The sequence below is a fragment of the Oncorhynchus mykiss genome, chromosome 9 (genome assembly GCF_057628025.1).
Source record: "Oncorhynchus mykiss isolate SJ-2025 chromosome 9, ASM5762802v1, whole genome shotgun sequence".
Lineage (NCBI taxonomy): Eukaryota > Metazoa > Chordata > Actinopteri > Salmoniformes > Salmonidae > Oncorhynchus > Oncorhynchus mykiss.
The window spans coordinates 21200519-21224592 of record NC_143030.1 but is presented as its reverse complement, the minus strand read 5'-3'; the positions used below and the strand labels follow the sequence as shown (position 1 = coordinate 21224592).

General features: G+C 42.2%; 1 protein-coding gene across 1 annotated transcript in view; it reads left to right on the top strand.

Moving 5' to 3' along the window:
* Nucleotides 1–24074, top strand: part of LOC110531650 (ephrin-B3) — a 113754-nt gene that overhangs the window by 52592 nt on the left and 37088 nt on the right. The gene's annotated exons all lie outside the window — the stretch shown is intronic.

Below are 24074 nucleotides of genomic sequence, written 5' to 3'. Positions count from 1 at the left end.
CTCCTCTTCACCATTCAAAGATCCTAAGTGTGACACAAAAACTCCTGATATCTAGCTGAACCACAGATCAAACCTCTTTGAAAAGCAGGTCCCTTTGTAACAAACACACACACACACACACCACACACACACACACACACACACACACACACGACGTGGACGGCTGCCATCAGAAACAGAGATATAGATGACACTAGTTGTCTTTGTTAGAGAGCAGAGGATGAAACATCTTTCCATTCACTGATCTCAAGTCAGCCATCCTGCCAACAGCAGAAGCTTCTCAAATGAAACCTTTTGTTTTCGACTGATCTGGAGTCAGTGATCCTGGAGAGTCAGCTTCTCAAAAGCTTTTTATAAATCAGCACTGCTCACCTCTTTGGTGAAAAGAGAGATACTATACAGATATATTTAAAACAGGGAGAACAGAGAGGGAGAACATGTAGAGAGAGAGAGACAGGGAGAAAGAGAGGTAGGATTATGCCAGGTAGAGGAGGAGAGAGAAGGGATGAAAGGATGAGAGCGAGATCCTGAGAGGGGAGGAGTAGAGATAGATTAAGGAGGTACAGAGGGAGAAAAATAAGGAGAGATGCATTTGTGTCAAAGAAACAGGGAGTGGATGATCGCGGGCCAGAGGGAGGGAAAGAGAGATGAGTGAAAGGCAGAGGTCATGTAGTTTCCCTTGCGGACATGCAGATGTCCTTTCTCAGAGAACGAGAGAGGGAGAAAGAGAGGGGAATATTGTGTGTGAGAGAAAAGGATAGAGAGAGGGAGAAAGAGAGAGGAATAGTGTGTGTGAGAGAAAGGGATTGAGAGAGGGAGAAAGAGAGGGGAATATTGTGTGTGAGAGAAAGGGATAGAGAGAGGGAGAAAGAGAGAGGAATAGTGTGTGTGAGAGAAAGGGATAGAAAGAGGGAGAAAGAGAGGAATAGCGTGTGTGAGAGAGAGAGAGAGAAAGAGAGGGATAAAGGGGGAGGGAGAAAGAGAGAGGAATAGTGTGTGTGAGAGAGAGAGAGAAAGAGAGAGGGAGAAAGGGATAGAGAGAGAGGGAGAAAGGGATAGAGATAGAAAGAGGGAGAAAGGGATAGAGAGAGGGATAGAGATAGAGAGAGGGAGAAAGAGCTAGAGAAAGGGATAGAGAGAGGGAAAGGGAAAGAGAGAGGGAAAGGGAAAGAGAGCAGCTGAGGGGTGGTTTAAAAGCCCATGATTTATAATAGTTATGACTGAAAACACTATATAATGTATGCCGGATGTGTTTAATTACTATCTATCCAGATTTAATGTATACTGAGTGTACAAAACATTAGGAACACATGCACTTTCCATGACATAGACTGACCAGGTGAATCCAGGTGAAAGCTATGATCCCTTATAAATGTCACTTGTTAAATCCACTTCAATCAGTATAGATGAAGGGGAGGAGACAGGTTAAAGAAGGAGTTTTAAGCTTTGAGACATTTGAGACATGGTTTGTGTTTATGTGCCATTTAGAGGTTGAATGGACAAGACAAAAGATGTAAGTGTCTTTGAACGGGGTATGGTAGTAAGTGCCAGGCGCACCGGTTTGAGTCAAGAACTGCAATGCTGCTGGGTTTTTCACGCTCAACAGTTTCCTGTTTGTATCAAGGGTGGTACACCACACAAAGGACATCCAGCAAACTTGGAACAATTGTAGGAAACATTGGAGTCAATATGGGCCAGCATCCCTGTGGAACACTTTCCACACCTTGTAGAGTGCATCTCCTGACAAATGGAGGCTGTTCTGTGGGCAGTAGGGGGTGCAACTCAATATTAGGTGTTTCTAGTGTTTCTAGTGAGAAGTTTACATACACTAAATTAACTGCATTTAAACAGCTTGGAAAATTCCAGAAAATGATGTCATGGCTTGAGAAGCTTCTGATAGGCTAATTGACATCATTTGAGTCAATTGGAGGTGAACCTGTGGATGTATTTCAAAGCCTACCTTCAAACTCAGTGCCTCTTTGCTTGACATCATGGGAAAATCAAAAGAAATCAGCCAAGACCCCAGAAAAAAAATGGTAGACCTCCACAAGTTCGGTTCATCCTTGGGAGCAATTTCCAAACGCCTGAAGGTACCACGTTCATCTGTACAAACAATAATATGCAAGTATAAACACCATGGGACCACGCAGCCGTCATACCGCTCAGGAAGGAGACCCGTTCTGTCTCTTAGAGATGAATGTACTTTGGTGCAAAAAGTGCAAATCTATCCCTGAACAACAGCAAACGACCTTGTGAAGATGCTGGAGGAAACAGGTACAAAGTATCTATATCCACATTAAAATGAGTCCTGTATCAACATAACCTGAAAGGGCGTTCAGCAAGGAAGAAGCCACTGCTCCAAAACCGCCATAAAAAAGCCAGACTACAGTTTGCAACTGCACATGAGGACAAAGATCGTCCTTTTTAGAGAAATGTCCTCTGGTCTGATGAAACAAAAATAGAACTGTTTGTCCATCATGACCATCTTTATGTTTGGAGGAAAGAGGGGGAGGCTTGCAAGCCAAAGAACACCATCCCAACCACAAAGGACGGAGGTGGCAGCATCATGTTGCAGGAGGGACTGGTGCACTTCACAAAATAGATGGCATTATAAGGAAAGGAAATTATGTGGATATACAGTGCCTTGCGAAAGTATTCGGCCCCCTTGAACTTTGCGACCTTTTGCCACATTCCAGGCTTCAAACATAAAGATATAAAACTGTATTTTTTTGTGTAGAATCAACAACAAGTGGGACACAATCATGAAGTGGAACGACATTTATTGGATATTTCAAACTTTTTTAACAAATCAAAAACTGAAAAATTGGGCTTGCAAAATTATTCAGCCCCTTTACTTTCAGTGCAGCAAACTCTCTCCAGAAGTTCAGTGAGGATCTCTGAATGATCCAATGTTGACCTAAATGACTAATGATGATAAATACAATCCACCTGTGTGTAATCAAGTCTCCGTATAAATGCACTTGCACTGTGATAGTCTCAGAGGTCCGTTAAAAGCGCAGAGAGCATCATGAAGAACAAGGAACACACCAGACAGGTCCGAGATACTGTTGTGAAGAAGTTTAAAGCCGGATTTGGATACAAAAAGATTTCCCAAGCTTTAAACATCCCAAGGAGCACTGTGCAAGCGATAATATTGAAATGGAAGGAGTATCAGACCACTGCAAATCTACCAAGACCTGGCCGTCCTTCTAAACTTTCAGCTCATACAAGGAGAAGACTGATCAGAGATGCAGCCAAGAGGCCCATGATCACTCTGGATGAACTGCAGAGATCTACAGCTGAGGTGGGAGACTCTGTCCATAGGACAACAATCAGTCGTATATTGCACAAATCTGGCCTTTATGGAAGAGTGGCAAGAAGAAAGCCATTTCTTAAAGATATCCATTAAAAGTGTCATTTAAAGTTTGCCACAAGCCACCTGGGAGACACACCAAACATGTGGAAGAAGGTGCTCTGGTCAGATGAAACCAAAATTGAACTTTTTGGCAACAATGCAAAACGTTATGTTTGGCGTAAAAGCAACACAGCTCATCACCATGAACACACCATCCCCACTGTCAAACATGGTGGTGGCAGCATCATGGTTTGGGCCTGCTTTTCTTCAGCAGGGACAGGGAAGATGGTTAAAATTGATGGGAAGATGGATGGAGCCAAATACAGGACCATTTTGGAAGAAAACCTGATGGAGTCTGCAAAAGACCTGAGACTGGGACGGAGATTTGTCTTCCAAAAAGACAATGATCCAAAACATAAAGCAAAATCTACAATGGAATGGTTCAAAAATAAACATATCCAGGTGTTAGAATGGCCAAGTCAAAGTCCAGACCTGAATCCAATCGAGAATCTGTGGAAAGAACTGAAAACTGCTGTTCACAAATGCTCTCCATCCAACCTCACTGAGCTTGAGCTGTTTTGCAAGGAGGAATGGGAAAAAATGTCAGTCTCTCGATGTGCAAAACTGATAGAGACATACCCCAAGCGACTTACAGCTGTAATCGCAGCAAAAGGTGGCGCTACAAAGTATTAACTTAAGGGGGCTGAATAATTTTGCACGCCCAATATTTCAGTTTTTGATTTGTTAAAAAAGTTTGAAATATCCAATAAATGTCGTTCCACTTCATGATTGTGTCCCACTTGTTGTTGATTCTTCACAAAAAAATACAGTTTTATATCTTTATGTTTGAAGCCTGAAATGTGGCAAAAGGTCGCAAAGTTCAAGGGGGCCGAATACTTTCGCAAGGCACTGTATTGAAGCAACATCTCAAGACATCAGTCAGGAAGTCTTCCAAATGGACAAGTTACTTATTTAACTAGGCAAGTCAGTTAAGAACATGTTCTTATTTTCAATGACAGCCTGGAACAGTGGGGTAACTGTCTTGTTCAGAAGCAGAACTGCTGATTTTTACCTTGTCAGATCGGGGATTTGATCTTGCAACCATTTCGGTTACAAGTCCAATGCTCTAACCACTAGGCTACCTGCCGCTCCAATAACCCCAAGCATACTCCCAAAGTTGTGGCAAAATGGCTGAAGGACAACAAAGTCAAGGTATTGGAGTGGCCATCGGCAAGCCCTGACCTCAATCCTATAGAAAATGTGTGGGCAGAACTGAAAATGCGTGTGTGAGCAAGGAGGCCTACAAACCTGACTCAGTTACACCAGCTCTGTCAGGCGGAATGGGCCAAAATTCACACAACTTATTGTGGGAAGTTTGTGGAGGGCTACCCGAAATGTTTTCCCCAAGTAAGACCCTTTAAAGGCAATGCTACCAAATACTAATTGAGTGTATGTAAACTTCTGACCCACTGGGAATGTGATGAAAGAAATAAAAGCTGAAATAAATAATTCTCTCTGCTATTATTCTGACATTTCACATTCTTAAAGTATAGTGGTGATCCTGACTTAAGACAGGGACTTTTTACCATGATTAAATTTCAGGAATTGTGAAAAACTGAGTTTAAATGTATTTGGCTAAGGTGTATGTAAACCTCCGACTTCAACTGTAACAACACAGAAATAGCTGTAAAAATTGTTGTTTTTGTCCTCCTTTAATAATGCAAATTAAATAAAAGAGATAGATGGAGAGATAGAGAGAGAAAGAGGGGGCACGTCATGTGTATGTTGATGTGAATAGGAAGTGAGAGGAGTCTGACCGAGAGAGAGACAGCGTCACCTCTGCTGCTGTGACACTGAAACACCACAGTCACTTTCAATCACCACATCCCTGTCAGGGGACTGGACACACTCTCACACACACACTAACTCGATACACAAACACACACGCACACACTAACATATGCATTCTGCTAACACCTGTATACACAAGCATTCTCTCCAATATATGCACTCACACACAATGGGCACTAGGGCTGTCCCCGACAAAAAAAACCCAAAAAAATCTTGGTTGACCGGGAGTCATCTTTTCTCTCGACCAATCGATTAGTGGACAGTTTTAAATGTGTATTTTTCCATTTTCAGTGCATTCAGAAAGTATTCAGACCCCTTGACTTTATCCACATTCTTTTACTTTACAGCCTTGTTCGATTGTATTGTTTCCCCCCCTCATCAATCTACACACAATACCCCATAATGACATCACAATACCCCATAATGACATCACAATACCCCATAATGACAAAGCAAAAACAGGTTTGTAGAAAATGGAATATCAAATTTACATAAGTATTCAGACTCTTTACTGAGTACTTTGTTGAAGCACCTTTGGCAACGATTATAGCCTAGAGTCTTCTTGGGTATAATGCTACATGGTTGGCACACCTATATTTGGCGAGTTTCTATCATTCTTCTCTGCAGATCCTCTCAAGCCCTGTCAGGTTGGATGGGGGGGGGGGGGGGGGGGGGAGGCGGCGCGTCGCAGCACAGCTATTTTCATTGGGTTCAAGTCCGGGCTCTGGCTAAGCAGCTCAAAGACATTCAGAGACTTGTTCCGTAGCCACTCCTGCGTTGTCTTGGCTGTGTGCTTAGGGTTGTTGTCCTGTTGGAAGGTGAAACTTCACCCCAGTCTGAGGTCCTGAGCTCTCTGGAGCAGGTTTTCATCAAGGATCTCTCTGTACTTTGCTCAGTTCATCTTTTCCTCGACCCTGACTATTCTACCAGTCCCTGCCACTGAAAAACACCCCCACCGCTTGATGCTGCCACCAACATGCTTCACCGTAGGGATGGTGCAAGGTTTCCTCCATATGTGACACTTGGCATTCCGGCCAAAGGGTTCAATCTTGGTTTCAAACTGAGGCGTGGCTTCCATCTGGCCACTACCATAAAGGCTGTTGGGTTACTGCAGAGATGATTGTCCTTCTGGAAGGTTTTCCCATCTCCACAGAGGAACTCTGGAGCTCTGTCAGAGTGACCATTGGGTTCTTGGTCACCTCCCTGACCAAGGCCCTTCACCCCCGATTGCTCAGTTCAACCGGGTGGCCAGCTCTAGGAAGAGTCTTGGTGAGTCCAAACTTCTTCCGTTTAAGAATGATGGAGGCCACTGTGTTTTTGGGGACCTTCAATGCTGCAGAAATGTTTTGGTACCCTTTCCCAGATCCGTGCCTCAACACAATCCTGTCTCGGAGCTCTACAGACAATTCCTTCGACCTCATGGCTTTGTTTTTGCTCTGACATGCACTGTTAACTGTGGGACCTTATATAGACAGGTGTGTGCCTTTCCAAATCATGTCCAACAGGTGGACTCCGATCAAGTTGTAGAAACATCTCAAGGATGTTAAATGGAAACAGGGTCTGAATACTTATGTAAATAAGGTATTTCTGTTTTTATTTGTAATAAATGTGATTTTTTTTTTGCTAAAAACCTGTTTTCGCTTTGTCATTATGCGGTGTTGTGTGTAGATTGCCGAGGGGAAAAAATATTTAATCCAATTTAGAATAAGGCTGTAATGTAATGTAACAAAATGTGGAAAAGGCCAAGGGGTCTGAATACTTTCTGAAAGCACTGTAAGACAAACCCAATGTTAGAATAAAATCAACTCTATGTTGGCTACTGAGCTTGTCTGATGCTTTAAGCACAGTGATAAAACATCGAGACAGAAATTACTCAAGAGGGAGCCAGAGATCGATACATCCTAATCAGAAGAAAAAATGTGTTCCTGACCGTCCTGTTCCCGCTGCTCGCTGCTGCTGGCCATCACAGATTCTGCCGTTATACTCCTGAAGTTGCAGGTATTAAGTACCCCAGCAGTTGGCATCCTTTTCCATTTGGAGTGCCAATTTGTACCATTTTTCCTGATCTCTGTGCCAGCAATGATTTTCATCCGCACATTTTTGTTAAACTATTTCATTTAAAATGAAGTCTTCATATCTACAAATCAATGTCATGTCGTTAATCAAAATTCTATCTAAATGAAAATGATACAATTCTGAAAGTAACTTCTATTGCCAATATGTAAAAATAGCCTACATAAACCCAACAAATGAAAACATTGCAGCCTGCAGGTAGAAAATATCCTAGAAATCACATTAGCTACGCATGGCCTGTCTGCAAGGAACTTGAAGCATTGTATCAACTATCAACTTGAACCAGCCTGAAGCTCATGCTAGCAAGTGTGCAACATTTTCTAAAATATTCTGGACCCTCAGAGTTTCCTGTAACAGTGAGCTCCAGACAGACACAGCTGTAGGCTATTTTTGCAAGGGATTAGAAGTAATCAGGTAGGCATATTTTATGATGTTTCCACTGGATCAGAGCATGGCATTTTTTCCCCCGTTTCATGCTGAATGGTTATCAAAAGGGAGAGATTTTTCAAATAAGCTACGTTGCGGAATAATGTCACTCAATGGATGTAGAAACAGACTTTATTTACATTCTGTTTGAGGTGATGGTGAGTTAAGACAATCGGAAATAGTTTCAGAACCCCAAATGAGTACATTTAAAGGCCTACATTTGCACGCAGGCCTGCCAGCCTAGGCCTACTTCTATGGCCTACTACTCAAGATTCACAGGAGAGCTCCAAACAAAAGAGAATGAATAAATTGACAACATTTGCTCTGCACATGTGGTCACTCCTTCAATGACGACGGTAAGAGTGGAATAATAATATATCAAATGCATTAACAGAAATAATCTTAACCAAACAAACATTGTAGATGATAAATGATGGGAATTAACAGTAAATCTACTACTGCTGATACTGGTGTTGCAGTCTCCACAGTGGATTAGCCCACTCAGAGAGGCGTGAATCAGACAGGTGTCTCGTGTGCCATAATTTTTTTTATATATATTTGCGACTGCTCAACTAAAAGAAAATCTCAGTCGACCAGTCGATTAAATGGGGTCAGCCCTAATGGGTACACACAGAGAACCTTGTGGTGTGCAATCATACATACAAGTAAGCTATTTTCCACACACACACGCACACGCACACGCACGCACGCACACACACACACACACACACACACATGTATTCCCCATCTGTGGCATTTTACTCCTATGTCTAGTGACAGATAGCAGCATGTCACTCAGTATGTGTGTATGTGTGCCCATCCATGTGTTTTTCTTCCTGTCTGCCTGTGTGTTTACTCTCTGTGAGTGTGTATGCGTGCTCTCGATCCATGTGTGTGTGTGTGTGTGTGTGTGTGTGTCTGATTGATGGCTGGGCTGCTGTGTCTCTCTGTCTGAGCTGAATGGCTCTCAACGGCGTCATTAGGGAAGGACCCTCTAAGGAGCACGGAGGGCCCGACGATGCTGCACACACACAGTCCTTGTGGGGACTTTTGGTGATTTTAGGTCCGCACAAGGATAGAAGAACCAACACACACACACACAATGGCAGAACAATAAACAATCAACCAGACAAATATGAATAATAGAATAGAGCTGAGTCGAAGGTTTCCACCTCTCTCTCTCTCTCTCTCTCTCTTTGGCCCTGGCAGGCTGGACACAGTGCCACTTTACAGTAGTGAGGATGTTTTCAATAATGCAGAGAGAGCCACACACTGGTTAATTCACCAGGGTTAAACTGGAATAAACGAGGACGTGAGAGAGATGGATGACTAGAGAGACTGAAGAGGGGGATGGAGGGATGTGTAGACGGGGAGAAGACGGGTCGAAGAGGTGAGGGGGAGAGGGACTGAGAGAAATCTATGTCTGCTGAATATTTGAAGATTGTTTAATCCAGCAGATTTGAGTTTCCCACTCAGCTCCGAGGCTAGCTAACTCAGCCATAAGGGAGAAGGAGGGAAAGGAGGAGATGGAACGAGGGATGGGACGGATGAGGAAAGTGAAGAGTTTATCGACTTGAAACTGAATAATATTTCAGTATTAAGTATGAATATAGTGAATTAGCTAAATATTATAAATTAAGCTCACGGTCTTCCTCACACTCTTATTGGTTCAACGTATGTCAATAAAGCAACTGATTTAGGATCAGCACAGGCGTCTGCATCCCAAATATGACTAAACAACAGAACTGTGTCTAGAGCAGTTCTAAAAGACCATCTGCATTAAAACTCACCATCCAAAGCCATTGTCCTAGCCATTTGAAACAGTAAAGTAGAATGTGATGTTGTGCTAGATTCTAATAGCAGTGGGGCTTATCTAGATATGATGTTGATGAGAGAGAGAGTGGCACACGCACACACACACACACACACACACACACACACACACACACACACACACACACAGGTTGATGAGAGAGAGAGAGAGAGGGTTAAGGTGCTAGATTAGTTATCACAGTCATCCTCGTTAACACTCCTGGACAGATACTGACACTACTGATGCATGTTCGACATGTCTAAATATCTCTACTGACAGACATGTTCTACATCTCTAAATATCTCTACTGACAGACACATGTTCTACATGTCTAAATATCTCTACTGACAGACACATGTTCTACATGTCTAAATATCTCTAAGGACACACATGTTCTACATGTCTAAATATCTCTACTGACAGACACATGTTCTACATGTCTAAATATCTCTACTGAGAGACACATGTTCTACATGTCTAAATATCTCTACTGAGAGACACATGTTCTACATGTCTAAATATCTCTACTGACAGACATGTTCTACATGTCTAAATATCTCTACTGACAGATATGTTCTACATGTCTAAATATCTCTACTGACAGACATGTTCTACATGTCTAAATATCTCTACTGACAGACATGTTCTACATGTCTAAATATCTCTACTGACAGACACATGTTCTACATGTCTAAATATCTCTACTGACAGACATGTTCTACATGTATAAATATCTCTACTGACACACACGTTCTACATGTCTAAATATCTCTACTGACAGACATGTTCTACATGTCTAAATATCTCTACTGACAGACACATGTTCTACATGTCTAAATATCTCTACTGACAGACACATGTTCTACATGTCTAAATATCTCTACTGACACATGTTCTACATGTCTAAACATCTCTACTGACACATGTTCTACATGTCTAAACATATCTACTGACAGACATGTTCTACTTGTCTAAATATCTATACTGACAGACACATGTTCTACATGTCTAAATATCTCTACTGACACATGTTCTACATGTCTAAACATCTCTACTGACACATGTTCTACATGTCTAAATATCTCCACTGACAGACACATGTCCTACATGTCTAAATATCTCTACTGACAGACACATGTTCTACATGTCTAAATATCACTACTGACAGACACATGTTCTACATGTCTAAATATCACTACTGACAGACACATGTCCTACATGTCTAAATATCTCTACTGACACATGTTCTACATGTCTAAATATCTCTACTGAGAGACACATGTTCTACATGTCTAAATATCTCTACTGACAGACACATGTTCTACATGTCTAAATATCTCTACTGACAGACACATGTTCTACATGTCTAAATATCTCTACTGACACATGTTCTACATGTCTAAATATCTCTACTGACAGACACATGTTCTACATGTCTAAATATCTCTACTGACAGACACATGTTCTACATGTCTAAATATCTCTACAGACACATGTTCTACATGTCTAAATATCTCTACTGAGAGACACATGTTCTACATGTCTAAATATCTCTACTGAGAGACACATGTTCTACATGTCTAAATATCTCTACTGAAACACACATGTTCTACATGTCTAAATATCTCTACTGACAGACACATGTTCTACATGTCTAAATATCTCTACTGACACATGTTCTACATGTCTAAATATCTCTACTGACAGACATGTTCTACATGTCTAAATATCTCTACTGACAGACACATGTTCTACATGTCTAAATATCTCTACTGACAGACACATGTTCTACATGTCTAAATATCTCTACTGACACATGTTCTACATGTCTAAATATCTCTACTGACAGACACATGTCCTACATGTCTAAATATCTCTACTGACACATGTTCTACATGTCTAAATATCTCTACTGACAGACACATGTTCTACATGTCTAAATATCTCTACTGACACATGTTCTACATGTCTAAATATCTCTACTGACACATGTTCTACATGTCTAAATATCTCCACTGACAGACACATGTTCTACATGTCTAAATATCTCTACTGACACATGTTCTACATGTCTAAATATCTCTACTGACACATGTTAAACATGTCTAAATATCTCTACTGACAGACACATGTTCTACATGTCTAAATATCTCTACTGACAGACATGTTCTACATGTCTAAATATCTCTACTGACAGACACATGTTCTACATCTCTAAATATCTCTACTGACAGACACATGTTCTACATGTCTAAATATCTCTACTGACAGACACATGTTCTACATGTCTAAATATCACTACTGACAGACACATGTTCTACATGTCTAAATATCTCTACTGACACACACATGTTCTACATGTCTAAATATCACTACTGACAGACACATGTTCTACATGTCTAAATATCTCTACTGACACATGTTCTACATGTCTAAACATCTCTACTGACACATGTTCTACATGTCTAAATATCTCCACTGACAGACACATGTCCTACATGTCTAAATATCTCCACTGACAGACACATGTTCTACATGTCTAAATATCTCTACTGACAGACATGTTCTACATGTCTAAATATCTCTACTGACAGACATGTTCTACATGTCTAAATATCACTACTGACAGACACATGTTCTACATGTCTAAATATCTCTACTGACACATGTCCTACATGTCTAAATATCTCTACTGACACATGTCCTACATGTCTAAATATCTCTACTGACAGACATGTTCTACATGTCTAAATATCTCTACTGACAGACATGTTCTACATGTCTAAATATCTCTACAGACACATGTTCTACATGTCTAAATATCTCTACTGACACATGTTCTACATGTCTAAATATCTCTACTGACAGACACATGTTCTACATGTCTAAATATCTCTACTGACAGACACATGTTCTACATGTCTAAATATCTCTACTGACAGACATGTTCTACATGTCTAAATATCTCTACTGACAGACATGTTCTACATGTCTAAATATCTCTACTGACAGACATGTTCTACATGTCTAAATATCTCTACAGACACATGTTAAGCATGTCTAAATATCTCCACTGACAGACACATGTTCTACATGTCTAAATATCACTACTGACAGACATGTTCTACATGTCTAAATATCTCTACAGACACATGTTAAACATGTCTAAATATCTCTACTGACACATGTTCTACATGTCTAAATATCTCTACTGACACATGTTAAACATGTCTAAATATCACTACTGACAGACACACCATGCATCTGTTAGTAGAGCCAGTATATCTACTCTGACAGTCACACACACGAACACATGCACACACACACACACACACACTGAACATTCAACATATGCCAGCATGAATATTTGGGCACCCTCCATTAGCAAGACAAAACCAAGAAGTAAAACCAAGAAGACAGGGATGGAACATTGAGTGATGTAGAGAGGAATGAAAGAAGTGGTACAGTATTTTGGGGAAGAGGAAGAAAATTGGGTTTGATACAAAATTGTTGTGAGAGAGGGAGAGATAAAGAGAGAGAGGGAGAGATAAAGCGAGAGAGGGAGAGATAAAGCGAGAGAGGGAGAGATAAAGAGAGAGAGTGAGAGATAAAGAGGAAGAGGGAGAGATAAAGAGAACGAGGTAGAGATAACGAGAGAGAGGGAGAGATAAAGAGAGAGGGGGAGAGAAAGAGAGAGGGAGAGATAAAGAGGGAGAGATAAAGAAAACGAGGTAGAGATAAAGAGAGAGAGGGAGAGATTAAGAGAGAGAGAGAGATTAAGAGAGAGAGGGAGAGATAAAGAGAGAGAGGGAGAGATAAAGAGAGAGGGAGAGATAAAGAGAGAGATTAAGAGAGAGCCGGAGAGATAAAGAGAGAGGGAGAGATAAAGAGAGAGATTAAGCGAGAGAGGGAGATATTAAGAGAGAGAGGGACAGATAAAGAGGGAGAGATAAAGAGAGAGGGGGAGAGATAAAGAGAGAGGGAGAGATACAGAGAGAGATAGAGGGAGAGATAAAGAGGGAGAGAGAAAAAGAGAGATAGGGATAGATAAAGAGAGAGTGGAAGAGATAGAGGGAGAGATAAAGAGAGAGAGGGAGAGATTAAGAGAGAGAGGGAGAGATAAAGAGGCAGAGATGAAGCGAGAGGGAGAGATAAAGAAAGAGAGGGAGAGATTTAGAGCGAGAGGGAGAGATAAAGAGAGAGGGGGAGAGATAAAGAAAGAGAGGGAGAGATTTAGAGAGAGAGGGAGAGATTAAGAGAACGAGGTAGAGATAAAGAGAGAGAGGGAGAGATAAAGAGAGAGGGGGAGAGATAAAGAGAGAGGGAGAGATAAAGAGAGAGAGGGAGAGATAAAGAGAGAGAGGGAGAGATAAATAGAGAGAGGGAGAGATTAAGAGAGAGAGGGAGAGAAAGGGAGAGATAAAGAGAACGAGGTAGAGATAAAGAGAGAGAGGGAGAGATAAAGAGAGAGGGAGAGATAAAGAGAGAGGGAGAGATAAAGAGAGAGAGGGAGAGAAAGGGAGAGATAAATAGAGAGATTAAGAGAGAGACGGAGAGATAAAGAGGGAGAGATAAAGAGAGAGATTAAGCGAGAAAGGGAGAGATTAAGAGAGAGAGGGACAGATAAAGAGGGAGAGATAAAGAGAGAGGGGGAGAGATAAAGAGAGAGGGAGAGATACAGAGAGAGATAGAGAGAGAGAGAAAGAGAGATAGGGATAGATAAAGAGAGAGAGGAAGAGATAGAGAGAGAGGGAGAGAGAGGCAGAGATAAAGAGAGAGAGGGAGAGATTAAGAGAGAGAGGGAGAGATAAAGAGGCAGAGATAAAGAGAGAGAGGAGAGATGAAGAGAGAGGGAGGGAGAGATAAAGAGAGAGATAGATAAAGAGGGAGAGATAAAGAGAGAGAGGGAGAGATAAAGAAAGAGAGGGAGAGATTTAGAGAGAGAGGGGGAGATTAAGAGAGTGAGGGAGAGATAAAGAGAGAGAGGGAGAGATAAAGAGAGAGATGGAGAGATAAAGAGAGAGGGAGCACTAAAATAGGGAGAGATGGAGAGGGAGAATTAATGAGAGAGGAAGAGATAAAGAGACAGATAAAGAGGGAGAGATACAGAGATAGAGGGAGAGATATAGAGACATATTAAGAGAGAGAGGGAGATATTCAGAGAGAGAGGGAGAGATAAAGAGAGAGAAGGAGCGATAAAGAGAGAGAGGGAGCGATAAAGAGAGAGAGGGAGAGATAAAGTGAGAGATTAAGAGAGAGGGGGAGAGCTAAAGAGGGAGATTAGAGAGAGAGAGATTAAGAGAGATAAATAAAGAGAGATAGGGAGAGATTAAGAGAGAGAGGGAGATATAAAGAGGGAGAGATAAAGAGAGAGGGGGAGAGCTAAAGAGAGAGATTAAGAGAGAGAAATAAAGAGAGAGAGAGGGAGAGATAAAGAGGGAGATATAAGAGAGGGGGGATGGAGAGATTTGTGGTGTGAGTAAAAGAAAGGGACAGGTTGCCTTCCCGATTTAGGTCAGCAGTCAGAACATTACTGCTGTCTGTGAGATTGTGTGTGTCAAATCAAATCAAATTGTATTTGTCAACTGCGCCGAATACAATATACTTACAGTGAAATGCTTACTTTCAAGCCCTTAACCAACAAGGCAGTTAAAAAAAATACCTAAAAAAAGTAAGAGATAAGAATAACAAATAATTAAAGAGCAGCAGTAAGTAACAATAGTGAGGTTATATACTGTACAGAGTACAGAGTCAATATGGTAATATGTACATGTAGGTAGAGTTATTTATTAAAGTGTGTGTGTGTTGTGTTGCTGTGTTTGTCGCAGTGTGTCTCGTTGTGTTTGTCGCAGTGTGTGTTGCTGTGTTTGTCGCTGTGTGCGTTTGTTTGTCGCAGTGTGTGTTGCTGTGTTTGTCGCAGTGTGTGTTGCTGTGTTTGTCGCAGTGTGTGTTGTTGTGTTTGTCGCTGTGTGTGTTTGTTTGTCGCAGTGTGTGTTGCTGTGTTTGTCGCTGTGTGCGTTTGTTTGTCGCAGTGTGTGTTGCTGTGTTTGTCGCAGTGTGTGTTGCTGTGTTTGTCGCAGTGTGTGTTGTTGTGTTTGTCGCTGTGTGTGTTTGTTTGTCGCAGTGTGTGTTGCTGTGTTTGTCGCTGTGTGTGTTTGTTTGTCGCAGTGTGTGTTGCTGTGTTTGTCGCTGTGTGCGTTTGTTTGTCATAGTGTGTGTTGCTGTGTTTGTCGCAGTGTGTGTCGTTCTGTTTGTCGCTGTGTGCGTTTGTTTGTCGCTGTGTGTGTTGCTGTGTTTGTCGCAGTGTGTGTTGCTGTGTTTGTCGCAGTGTGTGTTGCTGTGTTTGTCGCAGTGTGTGTCGTTGTGTTTGTCGCTGTGTGCGTTTGTTTGTCGCAGTGTGTGTTGCTGTGTTTGTCGCTGTGTGCTTTTTTGTCGCTGTGTGTGTGTTGCTGTGTTTGTCGCAGTGTGTGTTGCTGTGTTTGTCGCAGTGTGTGTTGCTGTGTTTGTCGCAGTGTGTGTTGCTGTGTTTGTTGCAGTGTGTGTTGCTGTGTTTGTCGCAGTGTGTGTTGCTGTGTTTGTTGCAGTGTGTGTTGCTGTGTTTGTCGCAGTGTGTGTTGCTGTGTTTGTCGCAGTGTGTGTTGCTGTGTTTGTAACAGTGTGTTTCGTTGTGTTTGTCGCTGTGTGCGTTTGTTTGTCGCAGTGTGTGTTGCTGTGTTTGTCGCAGTGTGTCTTGCTGTGTTTGTAACAGTGTGTTTCGTTGTGTTTGTCGCTGTGTGCGTTTGTTTGTCGCAGTGTGTGTTGCTGTGTTTGTCGCTGTGTGCGTTTGTTTGTCATAGTGTGTCTTGCTGTGTTTGTCGCAGTGTGTGTCGTTCTGTTTGTCGCTGTGTGCGTTTGTTTGTCGCTGTGTGTGTTGCTGTGTTTGTCGCAGTGTGTGTTGCTGTGTTTGTCGCAGTGTGTGTTGCTGTGTTTGTCGCAGTGTGTGTCGTTGTGTTTGTCGCTGTGTGCGTTTGTTTGTCGCAGTGTGTGTTGCTGTGTTTGTCGCTGTGTGTTGCTGTGTTTGTCGCTGTGTGCGTTTGTTTGTCGCAGTGTGTGTTGCTGTGTTTGTCGCTGTGTGCTTTTGTTTGTCGCTGTGTGTGTGTTGCTGTGTTTGTCGCAGTGTGTGTTGCTGTGTTTGTCGCAGTGTGTGTTGCTGTGTTTGTCGCAGTGTGTGTTGCTGTGTTTGTTGCAGTGTGTGTTGCTGTGTTTGTCGCAGTGTGTGTTGCTGTGTTTGTTGCAGTGTGTGTTGCTGTGTTTGTCGCAGTGTGTGTTGCTGTGTTTGTCGCAGTGTGTGTTGCTGTGTTTGTAACAGTGTGTTTTGTTGTGTTTGTCGCTGTGTGCGTTTGTTTGTCGCAGTGTGTGTTGCTGTGTTTGTCGCAGCGTGTGTTGCTGTGTTTGTCGCAGTGTGTGTTGCTGTGTTTGTAACAGTGTGTTTCGTTGTGTTTGTCGCTGTGTGCGTTTGTTTGTTGCAGTGTGTGTTGCTGTGTTTGTCGCAGTGTGTGTTGCTGTGTTTGTCGCTGTGTGCGTTTGTTTGTCGCAGTGTGTGTTGCTGTGTTTGTCGCTGTGTGCGTTTGTTTGTTGCAGTGTGTTGCTGTGTTTGTCGCTGTGTGCGTTTGTTTGTCGCAGTGTGTGTTGCTGTGTTTGTCGCTGTGTGTGTGTTGCTGTGTTTGTCACTGTGTGTATTGCTGTGTTTGTCACTGTGTGTGTGTATTGCTGTGTGTATTGCTGTGTGTGTTGCTGTGTGTGTATTGCTGTGTTTGTCACTGTGTGTGTATTGCTGTGTGTGTTGCTGTGTGTGTTGCTGTGTGTGTGTTGCTGTGTTTGTCACTGTGTGTATTGCTGTGTGTATTGCTGTGTTCGTCACTGTGTGTGTATTGCTGTGTTCGTCACTGTGTGTGTATTGCTGTGTTTGTCACTGTGTGTGTATTGCTGTGTGTGTTGCTGTGTTTGTCGCTGTGTGCCTACAAAGGCGTGTGTGTGACGCTATGCCTCTGTCTGTGTGTGTGTGGCATTCTCCCGTTAAAGGTCAGACATGAAGAATCCCTCCTTAATTGGATTGGGACTGGTTAGCATTGTTTAACCTCCCCACACTGTCTCACACACACACACACACACACACACACACACACACACACACACACACACACTGTTTGCTTCCCTTGCAACTGCTTCTTTTATGCTCCCGCTGCAGGTCAGACAAAGCCACCATTGTCCAGCCTTCTGCCTCGAAACCACTTGTGGAGTGATGTGTAGCCCAGGAATCACAGGGAGGTTTTATCCTGTGGGTGCACCTCTCCATTTACCTCTGGGTCTTCTGGCAGGACTGCTAATGCATTAGCACGCTAACATGGCTTTGATTTAGTGGACCAGGTTGACGCAAACATGACCCAGAATGAACATAATGAACACATTCACAAACAGCACACAGACAGACACTCCACAGCACCACACAAAGGTGCACGCTGCTGAGGCGCAGTGACACACACACGCACACACACACACACACACACACACACATACATACACACACACACACACACACACACACACACACACACACACACACACACACACACACACACACACACACACACATATACACACACACACACATACACACACACACACACACACACACACACACACACACACACACACACACACACACATGCGCGCGAGCTTGGGGCAGGAGGCTGGGCCGACCCCTCTATAAATCAAAGCGGTGTATAAACCAGCAGTCAGTCTTGTCCGCAAACACACACTAATGACTGAGCGAACACACACACACACACGCGCGCACAGTGTAAGTTTTAGGGTTAGCTTGTCTTTAAACAGACACAGGGTGTGATGTATGTGGTGTGAGTGAGGAGAGAGATTATAGTGCTCCAGAGGGATTGGAGCGTCACTCCCTCAGCTCTTTGACTGGAAAGAGGCAAGGAGAGGGGGAGGGAGAAGGAGAGATGGAGAGAGAGCCTCATGTAGAGAGTAAAAGGGATATACAACAAGAGAGGATGATAGTAGAAAAAAAGAGTCAGAGGAAAAAGAGAGGAGGAGAGAAACAGAGAGGGGCAAAGGAAGAGACTGAGAGGAAGAGGATACTGACATGAGAGAAGAGGAGAACAGGTGGATGATAGACTGATTATAGAGGTCCATTAAAGGGACAAAAACAGTCATTACTAAACCCTTTTAACGGCCATTTAAACCGCTTTAATTAGTCATCATTACCACTGTGTCCACTTCCTTATTGAAGACAAAGCTGTGTCTAGTTGTTCTAGGCCCTTTTCATAAAGGAGCGCTGATCTAAAATCAGTTTTGCCTTTGCTAGATCATAATTAAGATGATCTGGATTTTAGATCAGCGCTCCTAGAGTTTTTATGGTCATGACTCCATATTTTCTGGTGTCATTGACTAGGTTTTAGGATAAAACAAAATCATGCCCTTTTACAGCCTGCCCCCCCCCCCCTCCCTCCCCTTCTCTCCCTACTCCCTCCAGCCCTCATCTCCTCCCTCCCTTCCTCTTTCCCACTTTTCTTCAATGGTCTGTCTTTTGGCTTTGTATCGTTTGGCGGGGGGGGGGGGGTATGAAGCCAAAAGCTTAATTCAGCGCATGGTGTACGCCATGGTGATCCAACGTTCTGATTAATGTTATAAATGCAAAAGGGGTAGAAGGGGAGTGAGGGGGGGCTGTACAGTGGCATGACTAATGATCTTGATGGCGTAATCGTCTGTGATATGTAAGCCTTCCCAATATGTTCCGACAGAGATGGAACCATAACACAAAGTAGCATGGACACATTTTCTGTGTGTTTTTATAAGTGTGTGTGTGTGTGTGTGTGTGTGTGTGTGTGTGTGTGTGAGTGTGTGACGTGCGTATGTGTGTAGCATGGCATCATTGAGATAAGAGAAAGTAGTCCCGTTCCATCCTTTCTGTTCCCCTCTGGGGCTTATTCCATGTTATGAACACAGCTGCTGCTACTCTTTATTACATGTTATGAACACAGCTGCTGCTACTCTTTATTAGATGTTATGAACACAGCTGCTGCTACTCTTTATTCCATGTTATGAACACAGCTGCTGCTACTCTTTATTACATGTTATGAACACAGCTGCTGCTACTCTTTATTACATGTTATGAACACAGCTGCTGCTACTCTTTATTACATGTTATGAACACAGCTGCTGCTACTCTTTATTACATGTTATGAACACAGCTGCTGCTACTCTTTATTACATGTTATGAACACAGCTGCTGCTACTCTTTATTCCATGTTATGATCACAGCTGCTGCTACTCTTTATTAGATGTTATGAACACAGCTGCTGCTACTCTTTATTACATGTTATGAACACAGCTGCTGCTACTCTTTATTACATGTTATGAACACAGCTGCTGCTACTCTTTATTACATGTTATGAACACAGCTGCTGCTACTCTTTATTCCATGTTATGATCACAGCTGCTGCTACTCTTTATTAGATGTTATGAACACAGCTGCTGCTACTCTTTATTACATGTTATGAACACAGCTGCTGCTACTCTTTATTCCATGTTATGAACACAGCTGCTGCTACTCTTTATTCCATGTTATGAACACAGCTGCTGCTACTCTTTATTACATGTTATGAACACAGCTGCTACTCTTTATTCCATGTTATGAACACAGCTGCTGCTACTCTTTATTACATGTTATGAACACAGCTGCTGCTACTCTTTATTCCATGTTATGAACACAGCTGCTGCTACTCTTTATTAGATGTTATGAACACAGCTGCTGCTACTCTTTATTCCATGTCATGAACACAGCTGCTGCTACTCTTTATGAGATGTTATGAACACAGCTGCTGCTACTCTTTATTACATGTTATGAACACAGCTGCTGCTACTCTTTATTCCATGTTATGAACACAGCTGCTGCTACTCTTTATTCCATGTTATGAACACAGCTGCTGCTACTCTTTATTCCATGTTATGAACACAGCTGCTGCTACTCTTTATTAGATGTTATGAACACAGCTGCTGCTACTCTTTATTCCATGTTATGAACACAGCTGCTGCTACTCTTTATTAGATGTTATGAACACAGCTGCTGCTACTCTTTATTAGATGTTATGATCACAGCTGCTGCTACTCTTTATTCCATGTTATGAACACAGCTGCTGCTACTCTTTATTACATGTTATGAACACAGCTGCTGCTACTCTTTATTCCATGTTATGAACACAGCTGCTGCTACTCTTTATTCCATGTTATGAACACAGCTGCTGCTACTCTTTATTCCATGTTATGAACACAGCTGCTGCTACTCTTTATTAGATGTTATGAACACAGCTGCTGCTTCTCTTTATTACATGTTATGAACACAGCTGCTGCTACTCTTTATTCCATGTTATGAACACAGCTGCTGCTACTCTTTATTAGATGTTATGAACACAGCTGCTGCTACTCTTTATTAGATGTTATGAACACAGCTGCTGCTACTCTTTATTACATGTTATGAACACAGCTGCTGCTACTCTTTATTCCATGTTATGAACACAGCTTCTGCTACTCTTTATTACATGTTATGAACACAGCTGCTGCTACTCTTTATTCCATGTTATGAACACAGCTGCTGCTACTCTTTATTAGATGTTATGAACACAGCTGCTGCTACTCTTTATTCCATGTCATGAACACAGCTGCTGCTACTCTTTATGAGATGTTATGAACACAGCTGCTGCTACTCTTTATTACATGTTATGAACACAGCTGCTGCTACTCTTTATTACATGTTATGAACACAGCTGCTGCTACTCTTTATTCCATGTTATGAACACAGCTGCTGCTACTCTTTATTAGATGTTATGAACACAGCTGCTGCTACTCTTTATTACATGTTATGAACACAGCTGCTGCTACTCTTTATTCCATGTTATGAACACAGCTGCTGCTACTCTTTATTCCATGTTATGAACACAGCTGCTGCTACTCTTTATTCCATGTTATGAACACAGCTGCTGCTACTCTTTATTAGATGTTATGAACACAGCTGCTGCTACTCTTTATTCCATGTTATGAACACAGCTGCTGCTACTCTTTATTAGATGTTATGAACACAGCTGCTGCTACTCTTTATTAGATGTTATGATCGCAGCTGCTGCTACTCTTTATTCCATGTTATGAACACAGCTGCTGCTACTCTTTATTACATGTTATGAACACAGCTGCTGCTACTCTTTATTCCATGTTATGAACACAGCTGCTGCTACTCTTTATTCCATGTTATGAACACAGCTGCTGCTACTCTTTATTCCATGTTATGAACACAGCTGCTGCTACTCTTTATTAGATGTTATGAACACAGCTGCTGCTACTCTTTATTACATGTTATGAACACAGCTGCTGCTACTCTTTATTCCATGTTATGAACACAGCTGCTGCTACTCTTTATTAGATGTTATGAACACAGCTGCTGCTACTCTTTATTACATGTTATGAACACAGCTGCTGCTACTCTTTATTACATGTTATGAACACAGCTGCTGCTACTCTTTATTCCATGTTATGAACACAGCTGCTGCTACTCTTTATTAGATGTTATGAACACAGCTGCTGCTACTCTTTATTAGATGTTATGAACACAGCTGCTGCTACTCTTTATTCCATGTTATGAACACAGCTGCTGCTACTCTTTATTACATGTTATGAACACAGCTGCTGCTACTCTTTATTCCATGTTATGAACACAGCTGCTGCTACTCTTTATTCCATGTTATGAACACAGCTGCTGCTACTCTTTATTCCATGTTATGAACACAGCTGCTGCTACTCTTTATTACATGTTATGAACACAGCTGCTGCTACTCTTTATTAGATGTTATGATCACAGCTGCTGCTACTATTTATTCCATGTTATGAACACAGCTGCTGCTACTCTTTATTAGATGTTATGATCACAGCTGCTGCTACTCTTTATTAGATGTTATGAACACAGCTGCTGCTACTCTTTATTACATGTTATGAACACAGCTTCTGCTACTCTTTATTAGATGTTATGAACACAGCTGCTGCTACTCTTTATTCCATGTTATGAACACAGCTGCTGCTACTCTTTAATAGATGTTATGAACACAGCTGCTGCTACTCTTTAATAGATGTTATGAACACAGCTGCTGCTACTCTTTATTACATGTTATGAACACAGCTGCTGCTACTCTTTATTACATGTTATGAACACAGCTGCTGCTACTCTTTATTACATGTTATGAACACAGCTGCTGCTACTCTTTATTCCATGTTATGAACACAGCTGCTGCTACTCTTTATTACATGTTATGAACACAGCTGCTGCTACTCTTTATTCCATGTTATGAACACAGCTGCTGCTACTCTTTATTCCATGTTATGAACACAGCTGCTGCTACTCTTTATTCCATGTTATGAACACAGCTGCTGCTACTCTTTATTACATGTTATGAACACAGCTGCTGCTACTCTTTATTAGATGTTATGATCACAGCTGCTGCTACTATTTATTCCATGTTATGAACACAGCTGCTGCTACTCTTTATTAGATGTTATGATCACAGCTGCTGCTACTCTTTATTAGATGTTATGAACACAGCTGCTGCTACTCTTTATTACATGTTATGAACACAGCTTCTGCTACTCTTTATTAGATGTTATGAACACAGCTGCTGCTACTCTTTATTCCATGTTATGAACACAGCTGCTGCTACTCTTTAATAGATGTTATGAACACAGCTGCTGCTACTCTTTAATAGATGTTATGAACACAGCTGCTGCTACTCTTTATTACATGTTATGAACACAGCTGCTGCTACTCTTTATTACATGTTATGAACACAGCTGCTGCTACTCTTTATTACATGTTATGAACACAGCTGCTGCTACTCTTTATTACATGTTATGAACACAGCTGCTGCTACTCTTTATTAGATGTTATGAACACAGCTGCTGCTACTCTTTATTACATGTTAATGAAGTAGGTATGAATGGAACATTTTTGGTTGGATTATTTTGTGTAATTTATTACGCACTTTAGCCCACTTATTGTGTGTATATGTTGATTTGTGACTGTATTCATGTGTGTGTATGATCCCGCTGTCTTTCTCTCTCCACTCCCCTTAGTTGCACCCCTTCCCCCTCCCTTCCCAACCCTAGCCCTTCCCCTTCCAACCCTAGCCCTTCCCCTTCCAACCATAGCCCTTCCCCTTCCAACCCTAGCCCTTTGCCTTCCAACCCTAGCCCTTCCCCTTCCCAACCCTAGCCCTTCCCCTTCCAACCCTAGCCCTTCCCCTTCCAACCCTAGCCCTTCCCAACCCTAGCCCTTCCCAACCCTAGCCCTTCCCAACCCTAGCCCTTCCCCTTCCAACCCTAGCCCTTCCCCTTCCAACCCTAGCCCTTCCCAACCCTAGCCCTTCCCCTTCCAACCCTAGCCCTTCCCCTTCCAACCCTAGCCCTTCCCAACCCTAGCCCTTCCCCTTCCCAACCCTAGCCCTAGCCCTTCCCCTTCCAACC